The sequence below is a fragment of the Typopeltis vanoorti genome, chromosome 16, assembly GCF_054136105.1.
Source record: "Typopeltis vanoorti isolate ZY-2024b chromosome 16, IOZ_Tvanoo_1.0, whole genome shotgun sequence".
Classification (NCBI taxonomy): Eukaryota; Metazoa; Arthropoda; class Arachnida; order Uropygi; family Thelyphonidae; genus Typopeltis; species Typopeltis vanoorti.
In genome coordinates, this window is record NC_143564.1 from 96,859,502 (window position 1) to 96,880,973 (window position 21,472).

The window sequence follows — 21,472 nt, forward strand, 5'->3', positions numbered from 1 at the left end:
GTTCTGTTCCTCATTCAGGTGTCACTTAAGATCTAAAGAAGTTTCTATCAAGCAACTTTTATTTTTTTGTATGAAAACGGTAATTGCACAAATGAAAAAGAAAACACAAATCAAACAACATGACCATGAAAAGTTATTTTAAACATTTCTTCTCAAGCCAAAATTGTTTTAAATAAAAAGAAAAAGGTAACTATCACAGGTTGCTTAATGATCAAAGGATCATAAAGCAACCTGTGCTATATTGATCATTAAGGACCACTGAATAAGGATAGACTAGTAACTTGAGACAGTCAACCATATTGTATTCCACATTAATTGGCTGAAACAACATTATTATATTATTAAGAAATGAATAACGCACATGAAAAACATCTTTAATTTCCTGATATGTTCTCTCAAGGAATGTACAGGATATTGTGACAGTACTAAATGATTCAGTTCACATTATTACTAATCTCCTGTCAATAGTTTCCATACAAATTAGTCTATCATTTGTCAGCACTCCATTATTGTCAAGTCTTATATTTCTGTCTCTTCTTGGATATTTCTGACCACATCAGTCTACCCAGATCTTAGTCTTCCTATGGGTCTCTTTCTTGCCATCTTGGTATGAAACATTTGTTTTGCTAACCTTTCCCTCTTCCATTCTGTTTAAGTGACCCATACCACTTTATATTAGCTCTGTTCACACATTCTTGAATGCTAGCATTGTCAAGTTACTTTCTAATATCTTCATTTTTAATAGAATTATACCCTTGATGCATCTGTTCATTCTCCTAATTTTTCTCATTACTCTCACATCTGTAGTCTCTAGTGTTTGATCAAGTACTTTGTTTTTAATTTATCTTGTAAATTATTGAATTAATCCTATAGAAACCCTTCAGCAATTTGAATGTCTCAATCATATCTCCCCTTTTCTGCCTATCAACCAATTTATGCAACCCACAAATCTTCACCCTGTTCTCATAAGGTTCATTCCATAGACCTGCTATCATCTTGGTCACTTGCCTCTGGATGCTCTCAACCTCCTCCCCATCAGTGATGATTAACCTAAATCCATAGGTTAATCATCACTTAAAAATACTGTCATATATATTGCTAGTTGTGTTTGGCTAATTTCTCTCGTATTCCATATAAATTTATTCAACTGGCTCCCAACCATATCAGCTTTGCTTATTCTGTTGTCCATCTCCTTATTTAATTTACCATATACTTATAATATTCTGAATAGCTAAGTATGAGAAAATTTCCTTTTGGATTTATTAGTAGACCATAGTTATTCATAAATATATAGTTGTCGACAAGTTTCGCCAGCTAATTCTGTCTGGCTTCTTCAGGACAAGAAAATAGGTACACCTATGTTTACTGGTAAAAAAAAGAAGAATGGAGTAACACAGTTAAATTAAAATTGAAACTAATGCGTAACATCAAGAGCATGGAGCGTGGAGTCTTAGTCATTGTTTGTTGATCGCGTTTTATAGTTTTCTGTGAAATTAAATTCTGTTAAGCTTAAAGAATTTATTAAGCTTTTCCAAATGTCTTTCAGTATCATGCCGTGATTTCTGTTTAGATTATCTCCTGTCTGGAGTACCACTGCAGCTTCTTTCAAGTTTCTACATCTGAAATCTTCTTCAATGTAAGGCATGGAGCTGTTATCCCAATCAATGGAGTGGTTCGAAATCAAGAAATGATGGGATAATCCTGAGGTATCTGTTCTGTTGTTGTTGACATCCCCAATATGTTTTTTTTTTTTGGATTTCTAGGCTTCGTGATGAGATATTTTCCAGACAGTGGACGTTATCTGCACTTCAAATCTTCTCACCATCATGCACAAAAACTGAACATTATACATATGCTTAAAAATAGAGCAACAAATATTATCTCAGAAGAAAAAGATTGCTTTGATGAGCTCTCTCTCATATCTCAAACTCTAGTTAGCAATGGTTACCCAAAAAATATAATCCAAAAGATTCTCCATAGAAACAACCCACAGCAACAACTTCCGGTCACGCAGTGTACATCGTCCATTGTCATACCTTATGCCGGCTCAGTTTCAACAAAAATAGCCAAACTCATGAGGTCTATCAACATCAGGGTTCCTTTTAAACCTGTTAAAACTACACGACACATGTTACGATCTCCTAAGGACAATGTTGCCTTCTACAAATAAGCAGGTGTACATAACATCCCATGTTCCTGTGGACTGAATTATATAGGCCAAACATCACGAAGCCTAGAAATCCAAAAAAAAGAACATTTAGGGGATGTCAACAACAACAGAACAGATACCTCAGGATTATCCCATCATTTCTTGATTTCGAACCACTCCATCGATTGGGATAACAGCTCCATGCCTTACATTGAAGAAGATTTCAGATGTGGAAACTTTAAAGAAGCTGCAGAGGCTCCGGACAGGAGATAATCTAAACAGAAATCAAGGCATGATACTGAAAGACATTTGGAAAAGCTTAATAAATTCACTAAGCTTAGCAGAATTTAATTTCGTGGAAAACTATAAAACGCAATCAACAAACAATGACTAAGGCTGCATGCTCTTGATGTTACGGGTTAGTTTCAATTTTAATTTAACTGTGTTACTCGTTCTCTTTTTTACCAGTAAACGTTAGTGTACTTATTTTCTTGTCCTGAAGAAGCCAGACAGAATTAGCTGGCAAAACTTCTCGACAATTGTATATTTATGAATAACTGGTCTAAATCCAGGTATAAATCCAAAAGGAAAATATCTCATACTTAGTGTTAAGTGACCAAATATAAAAGTTACAACGAATAATTCTGAATAGTCTTTTTCTTGGTACCCTTTGTATGCTGTGCTTTTTCCAGTTCTACAAAACTTGAGAGCAGTCCCTTATTGTATTCCCATAATGTTCTGAATAGCTTTTTTCTTGGTACCCTTCATATGCTGTGTTTTTTTCAGTTCTACAAAACTTGAGGGCTGGGAATACACAAGGAACCAAGGACAGTTTCTTGCTGTATTCCCATAGTTTCCTCCTCAAATGTTGTAAAGTGAAACTCTGATCCTCACAACCTCAGTCTGTCCTAAACCTAGCTTGTGCTTCTTTTCTCTTCCAGGTAAATCTTACTTAGAACATGTTTCTAGAAAAATTCAGTAATTCTCACATTCAGTTTTATTTCCCTTTTTATGGATAGGAACTTTACAAGTGCTGCTCCAATCATCTGGAATTCTACCTTCTGACTGTCTCTTCTGAATTATGCACTGTAGCCACTATTAAACTTTTATACCTCCATATTTCAGCATTTCTGGTCAGATATCATCTACTCTAGCTGCCTTTTCACATTTCAGACTTTTGATAGTTTTTTCTATCACTATTCTGTCACTGCTTGTTTCATTTAACAGTCTTTCAAAATAACTATTCCAGATATTAGAATACCTTTAGATTTAATTTTCATGTCACCTTTATCATGTCAGATTCCTTTTACTGTACTTTTCAATATCCTCTAGAACATTTTGTCTTCCTGTATTTATCTTGTATATTCCTACTAGCATTTCAATAACTTTTGTTGAGCTCCTTTTACACATAGCTTAGCTCACTTACCATTTTCTCGGTATTCTCTCAGAACATTAGTTGACTTACAAGGAACATTCAATATGCGTTCTTTTTTTTCCAGGACTGCCTCTTTAACTTCCTGCATCCATCACCGAGTTCTGATTTTTCTATCCTTGAAGACACCTCATGTTTTGCCTTCCTACTAAATCATTCGATATTTTGTTCAAAATGTGCCACTGAGACAAGATTTAATTCTTGTTTTCAAACTCTTTCATTTTTTCCCTGAATGCTATTTGTAAAGTTGAATCCTAGATGAATTGAAATGAAATGAATTCATGTATGTAATGCACAAAAATACTGTACCTACCCACTGTAGCCATTAATAGAAGGAATTGTTAGTCCTAATTATCACTTAGCCAGGAAACTAGTGTCAGCATTCAAGAAATTCGTAGGTCATTCCCCTCCTATATATATAAAGCATGCATTGCTTCATAAACAAAATTAAGGCCAACACACTTAACAACAAAGGTTTATTTATTACTGAGCTTTGCCGTGACTGCCCTTTGCACAAATTCCGTAATTGCTGACACAGTTCTTCTCCTGTAGAACAAATTTCCACCCAATACCATGGCCTCTTTACTCATGCTTCACTCTAGTTATTGTGTGTAGTAAAATAATTTCTACCTACAAAAAGGTACAGCCATGTGCTCACCACTTCTCCTCATAGCTAACTTTTATATGGAAGATTTTGAGCAATGGACTCTATATTCAATAATTCTAAAACCCAAAGTTTGCCTCAAATATGTTGATGATATATTTGCCATTGTCCTATGATTGCAAAACTTTAAATACCTTCCTAAACCACCTGCAAAAACAATCAGAAATATCCAATTCACCACTGAGATTGAAAACAAACACACTTCCATTTCTGGGCACATTGTCTCTATCTTTCCTCAGGATGTCTTTCTCTCATGGTCTACCATAAACCTATACACACATGGGCCAATATATACACCAAGACTCTATCATCATCATAAATCACAAAAACTAGGTATCATTAGCACTCTCAAAATTAGAGCTCTAACAATTTTCTCTGGTGAGCAAGCACTGAAAAATGAATTCCAAATAATAAGTGAAACATTCAGAAAGAATGCCTATAACAGGAAAACAATGAACAAAATCCTGTTACCAAAGATTAAAAAAAAAAAAAAAAAAGATCACAATAAAGCCATAGCTATTCCTTACATTAGAGGAATGAATATCTGAGAAAATGATATTCATTTTCTCAGATAATGGAGAAAATGGAGAGAAACCATCCACAAAATTCAAAAGTTTGCTAAGATCCTCTAAAGTTCCCCTCTTCCTCACTCAGAGATGTACAAAATCTACTTCATCTGTAATTTACCCAATATAAGGAAAACAGCACATTACAATCCCAATAAGAAAAGAATACAAAACAGTACATTAAATTCCTTAATTATAAAAAGGATGAGCTGCAGAAGAGGAACATGCTGTGGAGGGTATATAAGTCGAAAGGTGACCAGCAAACTCATGAACAGTACAAGGCTCAGGAAAGAAAGGCGACCAGCATGACAAGGAAGATAAAATTAGATTATGAGAAGAATCTTGCCAAGTAGGCCAAAGGAAATCCCAATGCATTCTTTCATTACGTGGCAAATAAGAGGAAGAATGACTATGGAAGATGAACCTTAATGAGTGGTGATGATCATAAGGTGAACAGAAACAGATAAAATAGTTGAGTTAACAAGTGACCACTTTGCAAGGATATATCATCCAAGTGAGGTTACTGCTGTAACATTTATGAGATGCTGATGCAGGAACAGAGGTGGATGAATTGGAAGTATTTAGGATATTTCAGCATCTCAATGTAAATACAGCTGTGGGATTAGTTGAGATATCAGCTCAAGTTTTGCAAGAACGTGCAAGGGCAAGCAATGCCTATAACTAGGGTCTTTAAGTCTCAACCTCTGGTAGATTTCCAAGGAGTGTAAAGAGAACAAAATAATTCCCTTGCATGAGGGAGGTTTTAAGACTGCAGTAGCAAATTATAGACCAATCAGTATCTCAGGCATGCTGCTAAAAGTACTGCAAAGATTGGTGAAAAAGAGAATTCAAGAATGGGTGGATAAAAAGATGATACTGTATGAGGGGCAACATGGCTTTGTGAAGGGTTGGTCATGCCTTAGTAATTTACTAACTTTTTATAATTAAGTAAGAGCTGAGTTGGATAAAGGAAATGGCTACATGATGATCCTGCTGGATTTTGCAAATGCATTTGACAGAATATCACAAGGAACTTGTTGTGCAAATTAGAACAAATGGGGATGGATACGACACTGGTTAAGTGGATAAGAGGATGGCTGCTGGACAGATATCAAAAAGTGATATGTGGAGGGGCAGAATCAAAGTAAAAACAGGTAACTAGTGGTGTGCTGCAAGGTTCAGTGCTGGAACCACTACTGTTTATTTTGTAGATAAATTATATAGGAAATAACCTGAAAGGAAATATTCAGTTATTTACTGATGATGTGAAATTAGACAGAGTAATATTAATCAAGGCAATGTGGAAGCTTGCAGGACAGTTTAAATAGGATGTCAGTATGGACAAAAGATAATGGATGTCAGTTTAATGTAGAGAAATGTAAAGTTATGCATTTTGGGATAAATAGATTACAAGCCATGTACCACATTGATAGAACTGCACCCCAGGAAATAGATGAAGCTAGAGATTTAAGGGTAGTGGTAAACAGAGAGTTGAAGTTTAGAGGACATAATGCTAAGGTTGCTAAAGTAGCCCATAAGATTACATAGCTATTGGAGAACACACTAACAAGTAGAAATAAGGAAGTTGTTATTCCTCTTTATAAGGCCTTGATATGTCCACATCTGGATTACTGTACTCTGGTCTGGTCTCCTGGGTCTCTTGTGGATGAGGAAGCAGCATGGAGGATTCAGGAGTGAGGCAACCAAGATGGTGAGTGATCTGTGGAAAAATCCCTATGAGAATAGGTTGAGGGTGTGTAGATTGCAGAAGTTGGTTGAAAGGAGAAAAAGAGGCAAAATGATAGAAACGTTTAAGTTGCTTAAAGGATTTTATAGGATTGATTCAAGGAAAATGTTTCAGCACTTATCTAGAGGGGCCAGAACAAGAGATCATCCGTGGAAGTTGAATAAAGCTGTGGTTAGTAGGAATGTGAGGAATAAATTTTTTGCTTGAGAGCTGAGAATGAATGGAATGCGTTCCCAGAGTCAGTTGTGAGTGCTTTGTCTGTTAATGGATTCAAGGGGAGGTATGATAGATTATATGGATCGTTTAAGTCTCCCACAATGAGTCTTTAGACTCCATGGAGGTGCCTGTACAATAATAATAACTAGAGAGACCAAGTAGAAATTATACAACAGCATGAAAAAGGAATAATTTTATAGACATTGCATGTGCTTATGAAATGAAATGAATGCTTAGAACTGTTATATAAGATCCAGTTTGCATTATACAGCTCATGAAAAGTTCATCCGATGCAATCCACGATCACTTCCAAGAAAAGAGGCATATTAATAGAAAAAATGGAAGAATTACTGGCAATTTAGATTGAAGACATGCAACAACAAATGCTGACAAGTTTTACATTTATGCTAGAGAAAACCCATGATGTTGCATGCTATAAACTGATTTACAACCAGGAAAAAAGAAAAACTGCAGTAGCCCTTGTATATATTACATATTCATAATGACTACTTATAATTCTAAATGCTTTTATATTTATGTTATTATTATTAACAACTGACCTCCAGGGAGTCAGAGACTCGTTGTGTGAGGTACATACATAAACAAAGCTCATCCAGCCATGCCTTAAACTGATTCAGTGTATTTGCATTCACAACACATTCAGGCAATGCATTCCCCTCACCAACCACTCTCCATGTAAAGAACATGCTCACATCCTCCTTATGTAGTTTCTGGGAATGACCTCTTGTTCTCCTCTCCCATTCTATAAAAGATCTTTTAATATCAACCTGATAACAACCCCTGACTAGCTTATATATCTCAATCATATCTCCTTCCCCTCTGCCTATTCACAAGGCTTTGTGATTTATGTTCTTTCAATCTATCCTCATACTCCACATTCCAAAGACCATTGATCACCTCTGTGAATCTTCTCTGGACTCTTTCTAACATATCATCACCATGAAAACCCAGTGACCAAATCTGTACATATATATGAAGTGTGATCAAGACATACAATTGCATCATAATCTCTTTATTTCTGCATGTTGGGGTCTTCCACATCGTTGACATTATCTAATGTGACGTCTTCACAACTTTTGCAATGGACCCTGTATTTCAGGTTCTTGTCCACCACCATATACTACCACCACACCCAGATCTTTCATCTCCTCTATGTCCTTTAATGTATCCCCACCAAGTGTATACTGTGCATCCCATTGTTGTGTACCAAATTTTAAAACTTTACATTTTGCAACATTGAACTGACAGTTCCACTTACCTGACAATTCATGCAATCCATTCAAGTACTCCTGTAACGCCTTAACATCTACTTGACTCTACATTGCTCTCTCCCAATTTTTCGTCATCTGCAAACATCTGCATATCACCAATTAAACCTATCCCGATATCATTAATATACAAATCAAATAACAATGGTTCCAGTTGACCCTTGTGGCACCACTAGTGACCTTCCTCTTTCAGGATACTGCACTCTCCCCCCCCCCCCATATACAACTTTCTGATACCTATCTGACAGCCAGTTACTGACCCAAATCAGAAGTCTGTTATCCATTCCTACCCATTTCAATTTATATAACAGCCTGTTGTGTGGCAGTCTATCCAAGAGTTTTTGCACAATCTAAACCAGAGTTTCTCAAATTTTTTTCGACTAAGGAACACTTCACAAATCCTGAAATTTTCATGGAACACCTTAGTTATTTTGTAATGCATAAATTAATAATTAATTGGTAATTTAGTTGATTTTTTATTATTAATCAATAATTGATAATTAATTAAACATCAATTAAACCATCATTAAATTAATTTGTGTTGACAAATTAATTTAAAAATGACAAATTCCAGAACTTCTCTCGGGACACCTATTAAGAACCACTGATCTAAACATACCACTCTACATGCCTCTCCCTTGTCCAAGACATTTCTCACTTTGTTATAGTACATAAGTAAGTTAGTAAAACATGATCTCCCTTTAACAAACCCATGCTAACATCCATAGAAAATACTGCTGCTTTCGATCCATTTCTGTATCCCTACTTCTCACCAATCTCTCTGGTACCTTCACTACAACTCCAGATATACAGATTGGCCAATAATTTGTAGCCACAGCCTATCACCAACTTTATGCAGCAGAACAATTTTACCTTATTTCCACTCACTTGGAACCTGTGCTGTTGTAAGACTTATTACAACAGGCATACCAATGCTTCTTCTGCCAATTCTCTGGAACATTCACTTAAGACATGTGGTGATATGTCACCAGCTCCTATCGCCTTATTGACATCAAAGTTATTTATTTCCTGAAATACCTCTTGCTCACTCACAATTGAGCCATCCTCTCCTATGTTCTCAATGCTTAAGTTTCTCATGATCACTGAATACTTCAATCTATAGCAGTTACCATACTACAGTTTTCATCCATTAACATCATCTTACCATAATAATTCTTCCTTCTATTTGCCATATATCTAAAAAAAACTTTCTAGAGTTTTTTTTTTTTTTTGCCTGATTTGCCAATTTTTACTCATACTGCACTTTTGTTATTACTAATTGAGTCACTCTCCTCGCTTACTGTTTATACTCTTCATGTAACTGATTAGTACCATTATTCATCCTGTACTACTTCCAAAGTGTCTTCTTTCAGATTTCATGCTTATTCCTCTCATTCATCCATTTTACACCTATCTTATTCAGCCTTTTGATCTTTGGAATACATTCACACAATGATGCTGTTATGTATTTCTTTGTCAGTTCCCAAGCAGCATTCATTTCCTCACCATTCAACTCCTCATTCAATGCTATAGCTCCTAAGCCTTGTCATAATCACTAGCCTTGTACTTTCACATATATCCTTTCCTCACAAAAGTTTGCATTTGGCTAGCCACAGCTCAGGTGATCACTCTCACCCACTGGAGGAAAGTGCAAAACCCCATTTATGCTTATATCCTATAATGAAATGTTCAGATCCAAAATCTTGATCTTTGCATGCTGCTTGAGATAGTTATCTGACCAAAACTCAAGAAATAGCATTTTTCTTGTCCTTTCTATCCTTGTGAAAAACATTGCACCCTTCCATTTCTTCCTTCCATTAGGATATTATCTTCATTCAACAATGTTTCACTCATTCCAATGATTTTGGGGCAAATAAACTCAGTGAAACCATTTCATCTTTCTTATTTCTAATACTGCTGACATTTGTAAATAAACACAGCAGTGCACTTTTTAGGTCTATAACCAGTCCTATCCAAGTCGCTGCTTACTACATATATCTCTTAGTCTCAACTTCCTCACCCACATCCCAGTCTATTCCATTTCTATGCCGATCATCCACATACATTCACTACTACTTCTTATATCCACTCTCCCTTTGCCATATCTCCCTGTCCACCTGGACTTCCCTGTTTCCCTGTCCCTCTTGCATTCCCATTCTCTCTTCATTTCTTACACTACTACTACTATTTCCACTGCCAAGCACTTCTGTCTCTTCAATATCACTCTTCTGATCTTTCACTTCATCTCTTACTTTTGATCTCTTGCATGCATCACACACACACTGCACTTCCATCTAGCAATACTTTGCCCAGGGCACTCACTCCAAACCATTCAAATGCAGTCCATCAGATCTGTATAATTCCATTCTTCCCTCAAATACATGCTATACATCCACAAACTATACTATACATAAAAATATAACGGAAAAACTCACATAGAAAAATTATTTAATGGTATAATTTTTGCCCGTGTGTCACAGGCATCTTCAGTACAATTAGGCACGAAAATTAAACATTAACTGACAATTCCAAAAAGCGCCACCTAAGTAGCTGGTGTAAGATAACTAAAAAGGTCAATAACTTTCCTAAAAAAAAAAAAAAAATAATAATAATAATAATAATAATACAATAAAAAGTTAGGAAAGATTAGCTGATTTGTAAAGTACTATCTCCCATAAAGGGGATAGACGTAAGCCGTCGGATCTGTTTAAGTTAGGAGAATGAAGGTGGCGCTTTTTGGAATTGTCAGTTAATGTTTAATTTTCGTGCCTAATTGTACTGAAGATGCCTGTGACACACGGGCGAAAATTATACCATTAAATAATTTTTCTACGTGAGTTTTTCCGTTATATTTTTATGTATAGTTATGTCTACTCACGGTTTACCTCTTTTAAAACTCACAAACTATACTCTCTTCTCCTCATACAGCTCCACTAGCATGCCATGACTCCACTGACAGCCTTTCCCATTAGATTGTTATCTTACACTCATCTCAATAGCCTCCTGATATTCACACTTACATTCTCCTTATGTCCACTTAAATCATTTGTCCCTACAACCACCAAAATTCTCTTGCTAATTTCCATCACATGTCCAAAGCATGAATTATCTTCTTCATTCTCCCTCCTGGAGAGCAGACCTTATGGACTCTCTCATTAACCAATTCTCTAACAATTGAATTTATATACAATGCGATTCTCAGATCACTTGTCACCTCTTTTGCTTTTTTTCTTACATTCTATTCTTTTGCATACTTTCATTTGTGTTCACTAAACATCTAATATCATTACATGTTTAGTGGAAATAATTGTCAGAATCAGTGGCGGCTTGTACATAAGCACTATGACACTGCTGCACCCCCAAGGGGAAAAAAAACAACAAAAAAATTAAATTTTGTTTGTGTTTATAAATAATGGCAATGCTTACAACATTATATAAATGCAATATAGCATGTTAAAGATTATAGCTTATGTTTCGACATTGATTGAATAGTTAATAATTGGAATTGTTCGATTAATGCTTTAGATTATGAAACAAATGTCAGAACTATCACATTTGGTCAGTTGCAGCTAGACTCACCAATATTTGTTTGCACGTGTCACTACAGATAAATGGCATGCATGCACATGTTATTTCTGTGAGACACGAAATTTTTATTATTGGCGTGTGTTCGTGGTGAGGGTGAAATATTTTTGATAAATCTTATTTTATTCTGTTAAAATAATTATTTATTATAGATACAAGGCTGAATTATGATGAGTGTTACTGTTGAAAATATGAAAAGAATTATATTTTCTCAATTATTGTTACATGAAAAAATAGAAATAAAAAATAAAGGTCGTCCTACTCCAGATATTATTATTATTAGTCAGGAAGGAATAAGTAAAAATAAAAAATACATCAGGTCTTTTAACAATGGTTACTGATTAGGAAAAAATGAATTAATTTTCTTATTTTGTATATGCAGCACCCTCCACTTAAAATTTTCACCGGCCACGACTGGTCAGAATGCAAGATTTGATGAAACAATTATTTTGAATAACTGTTTCATTAAATCTTGCATTCTGACAATTTCACTCTCTGTCACTCTTGTAGTCTCTACCTCTCGATCTGCCACACCTTACTTCCATTTCCTCATTTATACTTTCTTTTGCTCCCTCATCACTTACTTTAGTTTCTACATTCCTGCATTCTTTTACTCCCTCAGTCTCACTAGCTTTCATTACATTTCTGTTTCTTCCATTTATGCTATCTTTCATTTCTTTGGTCTGTTTCGCATTTGTTAACTTGTAGTCTAATAAAATATCACACTTTCTACAAATCCATACTATCTCTCATCTCCTGTTCAGTCTCCCCACAAATACATCTCTCACATTTCACCATGCATGCATATTACACTCACGACATTAACCCATTTTTGAATAGTCTGTTGTTAATGGCACTCGTATAGTTTCCCCATTTGATGCCCACATGGTTGACCTCATGAGTACTGCCATTGTGTTCTGTTCAAAGAAAGCAAGATTCAGAATTTCAATTAATAAAGTCAGTAACAATTCCCAAGACCCAAAATCATGCTGACACATTAAGTTATCAAAAATAAATAATACTATACTAAAATTCAAGCAATATTATCAATTATTATTCAAAATTGATATTGAATAAATTTTCATTATCTCGGTTTTCTTTTCATAAGCAGAACTTGTTAAGATTTAAATATTCTTTGAAATTAACTTTATGTCAAAAATGCATCATATTTAAGTACCATTTGACTTATGCAGATTTTCAACTTGCATGAAACCTTCAGAATGAATTAACAGTGTATTCAGTAAGTCCTCAGCATACTGTTGAGGACTTACTGAATTAGAAAAAAAACTTGACATGATTAATATTCAAGAATGTCTAAGCCAATTTTTAGATTGTATGGTCGCTTAAACAGAATGGGAGATGACAGTTCAGCAAAACAGGACCAAGATATAAGGTAGTGATAGAGGGAATACTTGAAAAGATTAACATACAAGAGATGAACATTTAAGAGAACTGCAAATGATAGACCAATTTTGAGGAAAATTGCTCATAAGAAACTAATTGTGATATAGTGCATTAGATTATCATAATATCTGCTACAATGTTTAGGATATACACACCAGAAAATGATAAAACTATCCCTTCCACTGCCAATATGTAGGTCATCCATGGAATATAACCTTAATATATATTGCAAAATTCCTAATATCAAAAATAAAGAATGAACTAGGAGATATAAAAGAAAAATTGAGATTCTACACTGACTATATGGATTGACTCTAAAGCTCTTCTATAGCAACTAAACTAAACTAAACACACAAAGAATTATTTATTAGCACTCAGTGGAAAAATGACGTGCTGTATTATTTCACATGCATATGAATAACTGGCTATGACTTCATGGCCTTTATCCCACATTAAGCTTTAGTGGGCCTTTTGATGAGATCATCAATTTCATCCTCCCACCCTCCACCACCACATGCACACATTCTTACCCTTGACTAGTCCTAAATCGCTTCCCCTTCCTTTGCAGGGCAGGATTTCAGTTATGGATACAATATTTTAAACTTTGGGTCTAGATGCATTTGTCACCTGATAATTGCATATTTTGTATTTCTTCATTTAAAAAAAATTAATATTAACTTAAGAACATGAGAAATATACCTCAACTCCAACCTTAATAGTATCCACTACCATCTGCAGTCCACCAAACCCCACCTACTCTTTTTAACAGAAACTCAAATCTCACCTTCCCCCAGCACTATCCATCTCAACCATCCAAACTATACACTATTTAACTGCTTTTGACTCAAGGGTAGTGTCTGTGTATATATCCGTTCTGACATACCCTGCCAGAAAGCACTTAACCTAGAATCGCCCAACTTTCACCCTCTTTGGTTAAAAATATCCCTCCCCAACTCAGTCAAATTCATCTGCTGTCTCTATCACTCTCCTAATACCACCAACCACTTCAAGCTCTTTAATTTCCTCTCCTTAAAAGTTGATTTTCTCCAGTCCCACTCTCCTAACAGTGAAATCATCCTCCTAGGTGATTTGAATGTCCATAACATCAACTGACTTTCCTCTTCCAGCTGTACAGATCCTGCAGGCAGAGATGCTGAAACATTTGCCATCACTAATGACCTTACACAAATTGTTCACAAGCTGACCAGAACACCAGATAACCCAAACCACTCCCCAAATACCCGAGATCTCCTCCTTACCAATGACCCTTTCTAATATACAGTGCAAGTAGTGAACCACCTGGGTTCACTACTTTCAAAAAGTAAGGTAAGAATGAAAATCACAGTCAGGATCAGGGAAACAGGAGTGGTTAAACCAAAGAGAGAGGTGTAGTATATCAGCTAGAATAGAAAATGTTGGTGCTGGTAGGATGGCCTCAAACACACAGCGATTGTTATGTTTATACACAAATGCAAGGCATATTCGAAGCAAGGGAGCCGAGTTTATGGCATTAATTCAGACGGTATGCCCAAAATAATTGGAATAAGTGAAACTTGGTCGTCTGTGGAGGATGTGATGTCGGGAATAGAATTAGAAGGATATATAATTTTCCAGAAGGATAGAGATGTGAAAAGAGGAGGGGAGGGGGTGCTGTTAACGATTCCAGAGGAATTGTGTCTGCAAAGTGTGGAAGTTGATGGTGCATGCACAGATTTTGAATCTGTATGGTGTGAAGTTGAAATAAACAGGTTAGTATATCTGATAAGATGCTGTTATAGGCCAGGGAATGCAGAGAATACTGATTATGAAATGTTTAGGCAAATTAGTTGGGTATGTCAAAGGAGGTGATCATGATGGAAGACTTTAATTACAGGAATATAGACTGGAAGGAGGAGATAGTGTATGGGAACAAGGAGAACAAGTTTGTGGAATTTCTGAGAGATAAGTATCTTAAGCAGCATGTGATAGAAGCAACTAGAGGCCTTAATGTTTTGGATTTGGTGATAACTTCACAAAATGTAGTTGTTAATGAGGTGCTGACACTGCCACCGGTTGGTGAGAATGAACATAAGGTACTTGTTTGGGAAGTGATAAAACAAGAAAAGGTCACTGCCAAAAATGGATACATGTGGAAGTATAAAGCAGGTGATTATAGGAAGCTCTGTAGTCAGTTAACATCAGTATTAGGTAGATGAGCTGAGCGGAAAAGATGTTGAAAATGCATGGAAATCATAGGGCAGTATCTAACAAAAGAAATGTATGACTGCATACTGAGGGTTAAGCGAGTAAATAGAGTGGGAGTGAAATTGATGAACAGCAAAATCAAGCAAGAAGAAGAAGAATTATGCTGGAAAAGAAATTGTTATGGAGGAGGTCCAAGCCAGTTGGTGGTGATCATATCCATGAAGAATATAAGGTGCAGGCTAGGAAGGTGACGAGCATGGTAATGAAAGTAAAAGGTGCAGTATGAGATGAGATTGGTTGGTCATGCCAAGGTTAACTCGAGGGAATTTTTCTGCTACATGGCAAGCAAGAAGAAGAATAATTATGGAAAGTCATGGAAACAGGCTAACAGCTGCAACTGCAAAAGATATAGTGGAATTATTGAACGAGCACTTTTTCAGTGTATATCATACTGGTATAAATTATCCGGTACAATATATAGAAGAGAGGCAAGTATTAGGAGAATTGGAAGTGAAAGAAACAAAGGTGTATCAGATGTTGGCTGGGTTAGATGTGAATAAGGCTATAGGAATGGATGACATATCACCACATATGCTTAAGGAATGTGCACCATAGTTGGTTATGCCCTTGACCTGGCTATTTAATGAAAGTCTTGCAGTGGGTAGGGTTCCTAATGAGTGGAAAGAGAGCAAAATAGTACCACTCCACAAGTATGGTTCTAAGACAGGTCTCCAACTATAGGCCAGTTTGTATAACTGCAGTTATGGTCAAGGTGTTGGAGAGATTGATAAGGAATAGAATACAGAATTGGGTTGATGGACATGGCATTCTTTACGAAGGTCAGCATGGATTTGTAAAGGGTAGGTCCTGTTTCAGTAATTTACTTGCATTTTATGATAAGGTGACAAGTGGTTAGATAAGGGAGAATCATATACAGTGATATTCTTACTCTGCAAAAGCCTTTGATAGATTACCACATGAAAAGTAGGGTACATGCTGCAGAGGATGGGAATATACAGTATATTGGTTAGATGGATCAGAGATTGGCTCTCTGAATGATACCAGCAGGTTGTGTATGATGGAGAATGTCTCAAAAAAGAAGGGGTAACCAGGGGTGTGCCCCAGGGTTCTGTTCTTGGGCCCTGCTGTTTAACTTGTTTGTAAACGATATATCATGTGGACTGACTGGGGATCTTCAGTTATTTGCTGATGATGCAAAGTTGGGGAGAATTATAAGTAGCACTGCTGATGCTGAATCCCTTCAGGAAGATTTAAATAGACTTGGACAAAAGAGTACAGTTGTGGTTTTAATATAATATCAATAAGTGCAAGGCATTGCATTTTGGAGTGTAGAAATATAAGGCTGTGTACTATATTGATGATACTGCTGCAGGAAGTGGATGAGATTAGAGATTTGGGAGTAATTGTTGATAGTAGACTGAAGTTTACTATCAACTTCAGTCGTAATGTTGCTTTGATAAGAAGTACTCTAACATGCATGGATAAGGAAGTGGTTTTGCCACTGTATGAGGCACTGGTCAGACCATACTTGGACTATTGTGCTCAGATCTAGTCACCTGGTTTTCAGTGTGATGTGGAGACATTGGAGAGGGTCCAGAGATGAGTGACTAAGACAATATCAGGAGTTTGGAATGCTGGCTATGGAGAGAGAGGTTGAAGAGATGTGGATTGCAGAGTTTGGTGGATAGGAGGAAGAGAGGTGATATGATAGAGACATTTAAGTTAGTGAGCGAATTTTATCAGATTAATCCAGAGGAGATTATAAAAAGAGTAGAAGGTGAGAGCGGAAGAACTAGAAGTCATTCCTGGAAGTTATGTAAAAGTGTGGTGAAGAAGGGTGTGAGGAGTAGATTTTTTACAGAGAATTGTCAATGAATGGAATGCATTGCCAGAATGTGTTGTTAATACAAGGAGTTAAGAACTTTAAGATTCTATATGATAAACATGTTGGCAGTTGAATGAACCACTCACAATAAGTCTGTCGACTCCATGGACGGTGTAATAATAATAATAATATTTTGGCAGTGTTACATTGCTATCATCAGAGATCACAAAAAACAATGACATGTGCACACAGGCACTAACACTGGTAAAATGAGGCTGAAGAAAGGCAACCAAAGTCAGGCCTAAATTGTTGTTATTATTATTCACGCCTCCATGGAGTCAAGAGACTCATTGTGAGAGGTCCTTCCTAGGAAACGCTAAGTCTATCATACCACTCCTTGAACTCATTGACCATTCTTGCTCTACCACTCTATCAGGCAATGCATTCTACGGTTCAACCACCCTTCACACAAAGAAACCACTCCTCACCCTCTTGCTCACAGCTTCCTTTTGTAACTTCCAGGGATGGCCCCTTGTCATTGCTCCTTCCTGCTGTTCCACCAAGCGAAAGAACTCCCCAGTGTCAACCCTGTAACCACCTCTCAACAGTTTAAAAGTCTCAATCATATCACCTCTCCTTCTATCCACCAAACTCTGCAGTCCACATTCCCTCAGCCGATCCTCATAACTAACATTGTACAGTTCTGAAACCATTTTTGTCATCCATCTCTGTACCTTTTCCACAGTTAATTTATCCCCCTTCAAATCATGGGGACCAAATTTGAGAAGAATAGTCTTAAGTGTGGTCTGATCAGGGTCTTATACAACGGAACGATAACTCTTTTATCTCTTCATGGTAGCGTCCTTCTCAGTATTGCAGTAATCCTCTGGGTTACCTTCACCACCTGTGCAATATGCTATCTGAATTTCAGTTTTCTATCAATCATCACCACCAGATCTCTTTTCTTCCCCTACTTCCTCTAGTACAGCTCCTCCAATTGATGTATCTCAAACTTCAAGACTTTACATTTTGCTGCATTAAACCGACCCCCATTCATTTGCCCATCTGTCTAGTTTATTCAAATCCTCTTGCAGGGCTGCCACATCTGCACTATTACTAATAACCATTCCCAACTTCACATCATCTGCAAACAGCCGAATATCCTCCTGCAATCCATTGACAATGTCATTGATATAAAGGTTAAACAATACAGGTCACAGTGAGCCCTGTGGAACCTCACTTGTAACCTTCTGCCTCCTTGATATTGCCTCACCATACACAACTCTCTGATACCTATCAGACAGCTAATCCTGAATCCAGTTCACTAACCTGACATCTAAACCCATGTGCTGCAACTTAAATATCAGCTTATCATGTGGCACCCTATCAAATGCCTTTGCAAAATAAAAAAAAAATGGCAGTATATGCCTTTCCCTCATCAACTGCTCTTGTCACTTTATTATAAAAGGCAATCATATTACTAAAGCAAGAGCACCCCTTAACAAATCCATGTTGATTCTCACAGATAACATTACCATCATCTGCCCAACACTGTATATGGTCCCTCACTAATTTCTCCAAGATCTTAACACCTGATGAAACAAAATTGACCTATAATTAGACACTTCCAGTCTGCTACCGGCCTTATGCAATGGCACACTATCTTGCCTTCCTTCCATTCCTTGGGTATCTTTCCCATAGCCAGACTTTCATTGAAAAGTCAGGTCAATGGAGCTGTTAGTTCTTTAGCACATTTTCTTAAAAGCCTCTAAATGGCACCCTCTAGCAGGCTAAATTAAATAGTCTTGGCCATTGAGCTGAAGATCAAAGGATTAGTGCTTCTCAAATTTGGGGCAGTCTCATGCACCCAATTTTGTTGAGTGTTGGAAAATTTTTCAGGGCTGATGCAGATTCAAGGAACAGCCTTTCATATTTGTATTTGCTACTGTGTAATAGAGTGGCCTTCTTCCAGCATATCCAAAGCATGGTCAGCAAGTCCTGAGTAGCTGTATTGGTGGAACCAGATGTAGTCCTCGTGTTCAAAAATCCTGATATTGGCTGTCCTGCCTGTTTGGCCTTAGTAGGACAGTTTGCAACTGCAAGGGACATGGTAGACACCTGGTAGGTCTAGGGAATGTGGCTGGTCTTTGGTGGAAGTGGATAAGAGATGCCAATTTTCTGTGTGGTCCGTAAGTGGTTGTAAGGGTGTATTGTATTATTACTATTATTATTATTACTATTATTACGGGCAACTCTCCAGGGAGTCATTAGACTCATCGAGGGAGGCCCCAAATCATATTCATCACAACTATTTGACATTCATACAGTATCTATCATACCTCGCCTTAAACTCATTCACTGTCACAGCATCCACCACAGACTCAGGGAGTGCATTCCACTCATTCACTACTCTAAAAGTAAAGAACCCAGCTCTAACACCTTTACTAACCACGCTTTTGCCCAGTTTCCATGGATGTCCCCTAGTCCTCCCACAACCAGCCCTGTTCTCAAAAATATCTTCTGAATTAATTTTATAGAAACCCTTCAGTAATTTGAATGTCTCAATCATATCTCCCCTCCTCCGCCTATCAACCAATTTTTGCAACCCACAAATCCTCAACCTGTTCTCATACGGTTCATTCCACAGACCTGCTATCATCTTGGTCACTCGCCTCTGGATCCTCTCCACCTCCTCCCCATCAAGAAGAAACCTAGGTGACCAAATCTGAGCATAGTAGTCTAGATGGGGTCTTATCAAGGCTCGATACAGAGGAACAATAACCTGCTTGTCTCTGCTTGTCAACGTATTCTTCAGCAACCAAGTGATTTGATGAGCTGTTTTGGTCACTTTTGCAATGTGTCCCCTAAATTTCAATTCCTTATCTACCAACACTCCTAAATCTCGTGCCTCATCAATTTCCTGGACCACGGTTCCACCAATGCAGTAAACTACCGCCAATCTTTTCACCCCAAAATGCATAACCTTACATTTTGCCACATTAAACTGACATCCATTCTCCTTAGCCCAGACCTCCAATCTATCCAAATCATCCTGCAAAATTTTGACGTCATCTGCATTCATTATTGCCCTACCCAACTTCGCATCATCCGCAAACAAATGAACTGTTCCTCTCAGTCATTTCCTATATCATTTATGAACAAATTAAACAGCAGTGGTCCAAGAACAGATCCTTGTGGCACACCACTAGTCACAGACCGTCTTGTGGACTCTACTCCCGAGTAAACCACTCTCTGATATCTCTCCGTCAACCACCCTCCTATCCATCTCACCAACCCTATGTCCATTCCCATATGCTGCAATTTACTGATTAGAATTCCATGTGGAATCCTGTCAGAGGCCTTGGCAAGGTCCAGTAGAATCACTAAACCCATTACCCTTATCCAGTTCAGCCGTCACTGTGTTATAATACGTGAGCAAGTTACTGAGGCATGACCTACCCTTCACAAAACCATGCTGTCCCCGATACAGTATCCCATTTTCTTCTATCCAATCTTGTATTTTCCTCTTGACTATTTTCTCTAAGACCTTGACAATGATTCCTGATATGCTAATCGGTCGGTAATTTACAACAGCAGTCTTGGAACCACCTTTATGCAGTGGAACTATTTTCCCCTCTTTCCACCCGCTCGGGACTAACCCAGACCCCGAGACTCAAATTAAACAAAATGGTCAAGGGTACTGACAATTCTTTAGCTGCTTCTCGTACAACACGAGCTGGTATACCATCCAATCCCACAGATGTATTGACATTGAGGTTATGCAATAGACTACTCACCTCCACTTCATTAACCACAATTCCCGTATAATCTACTGGTTTATTCGTTTCTGCAATGTCACTACCTGGATGATATGCTTTTGCAAAGTGCTCACTCAGCAACTCAACTATCTCAACTGATTCAGTTACCTCCCTACCATCGGCATTCTTTAAAATCAATCTGCCATGTACATTTTTCCTTTTACTTGCTACATATCTAAAAATCTGTTTAGAATTCTCTTTAGCCTGCATGGCCAATGTTCTTTCGTAATCCTTTTTTGCTTTTCTTACCACACTCGTCACCCTTCTGGCCTGCGCTTTATACCGTTCATGTGCCTGCCGGTCACCCTTCTCCTTAAATTCCCTCTATAGTTGTTTCTTTTTTTGCAACTCAAGCTTAATGGTGTTATTCATCCATTTAACCCCTACTTGATTTATTATTCGGACTCTAGGTATACAGTCAGCCATTGCTTCATGCAAGCACTTCTTAACTACCTCCCATGCACTATCAACTTCTAGTCCTTGCAGTTGTACATGCCATGGCACTGAACCAATCAAACTCCTAAGCTTGTCATACTTTCCAGCCCGATAATTCCACATGTACCCTGTCTTAA

General features: G+C 37.2%; 2 protein-coding genes across 3 annotated transcripts in view; one reads left to right on the top strand and one right to left on the bottom strand.

Annotated features, from left to right (window-relative positions):
* LOC150098204 (uncharacterized) overlaps positions 1-21,472 on the top strand; it is a 264,871-nt gene that overhangs the window by 241,089 nt on the left and 2,310 nt on the right. The gene's annotated exons all lie outside the window — the stretch shown is intronic.
* LOC150098205 (trypsin-1-like) overlaps positions 1-21,472 on the bottom strand; it is a 103,777-nt gene that overhangs the window by 5,221 nt on the left and 77,084 nt on the right. The gene's annotated exons all lie outside the window — the stretch shown is intronic.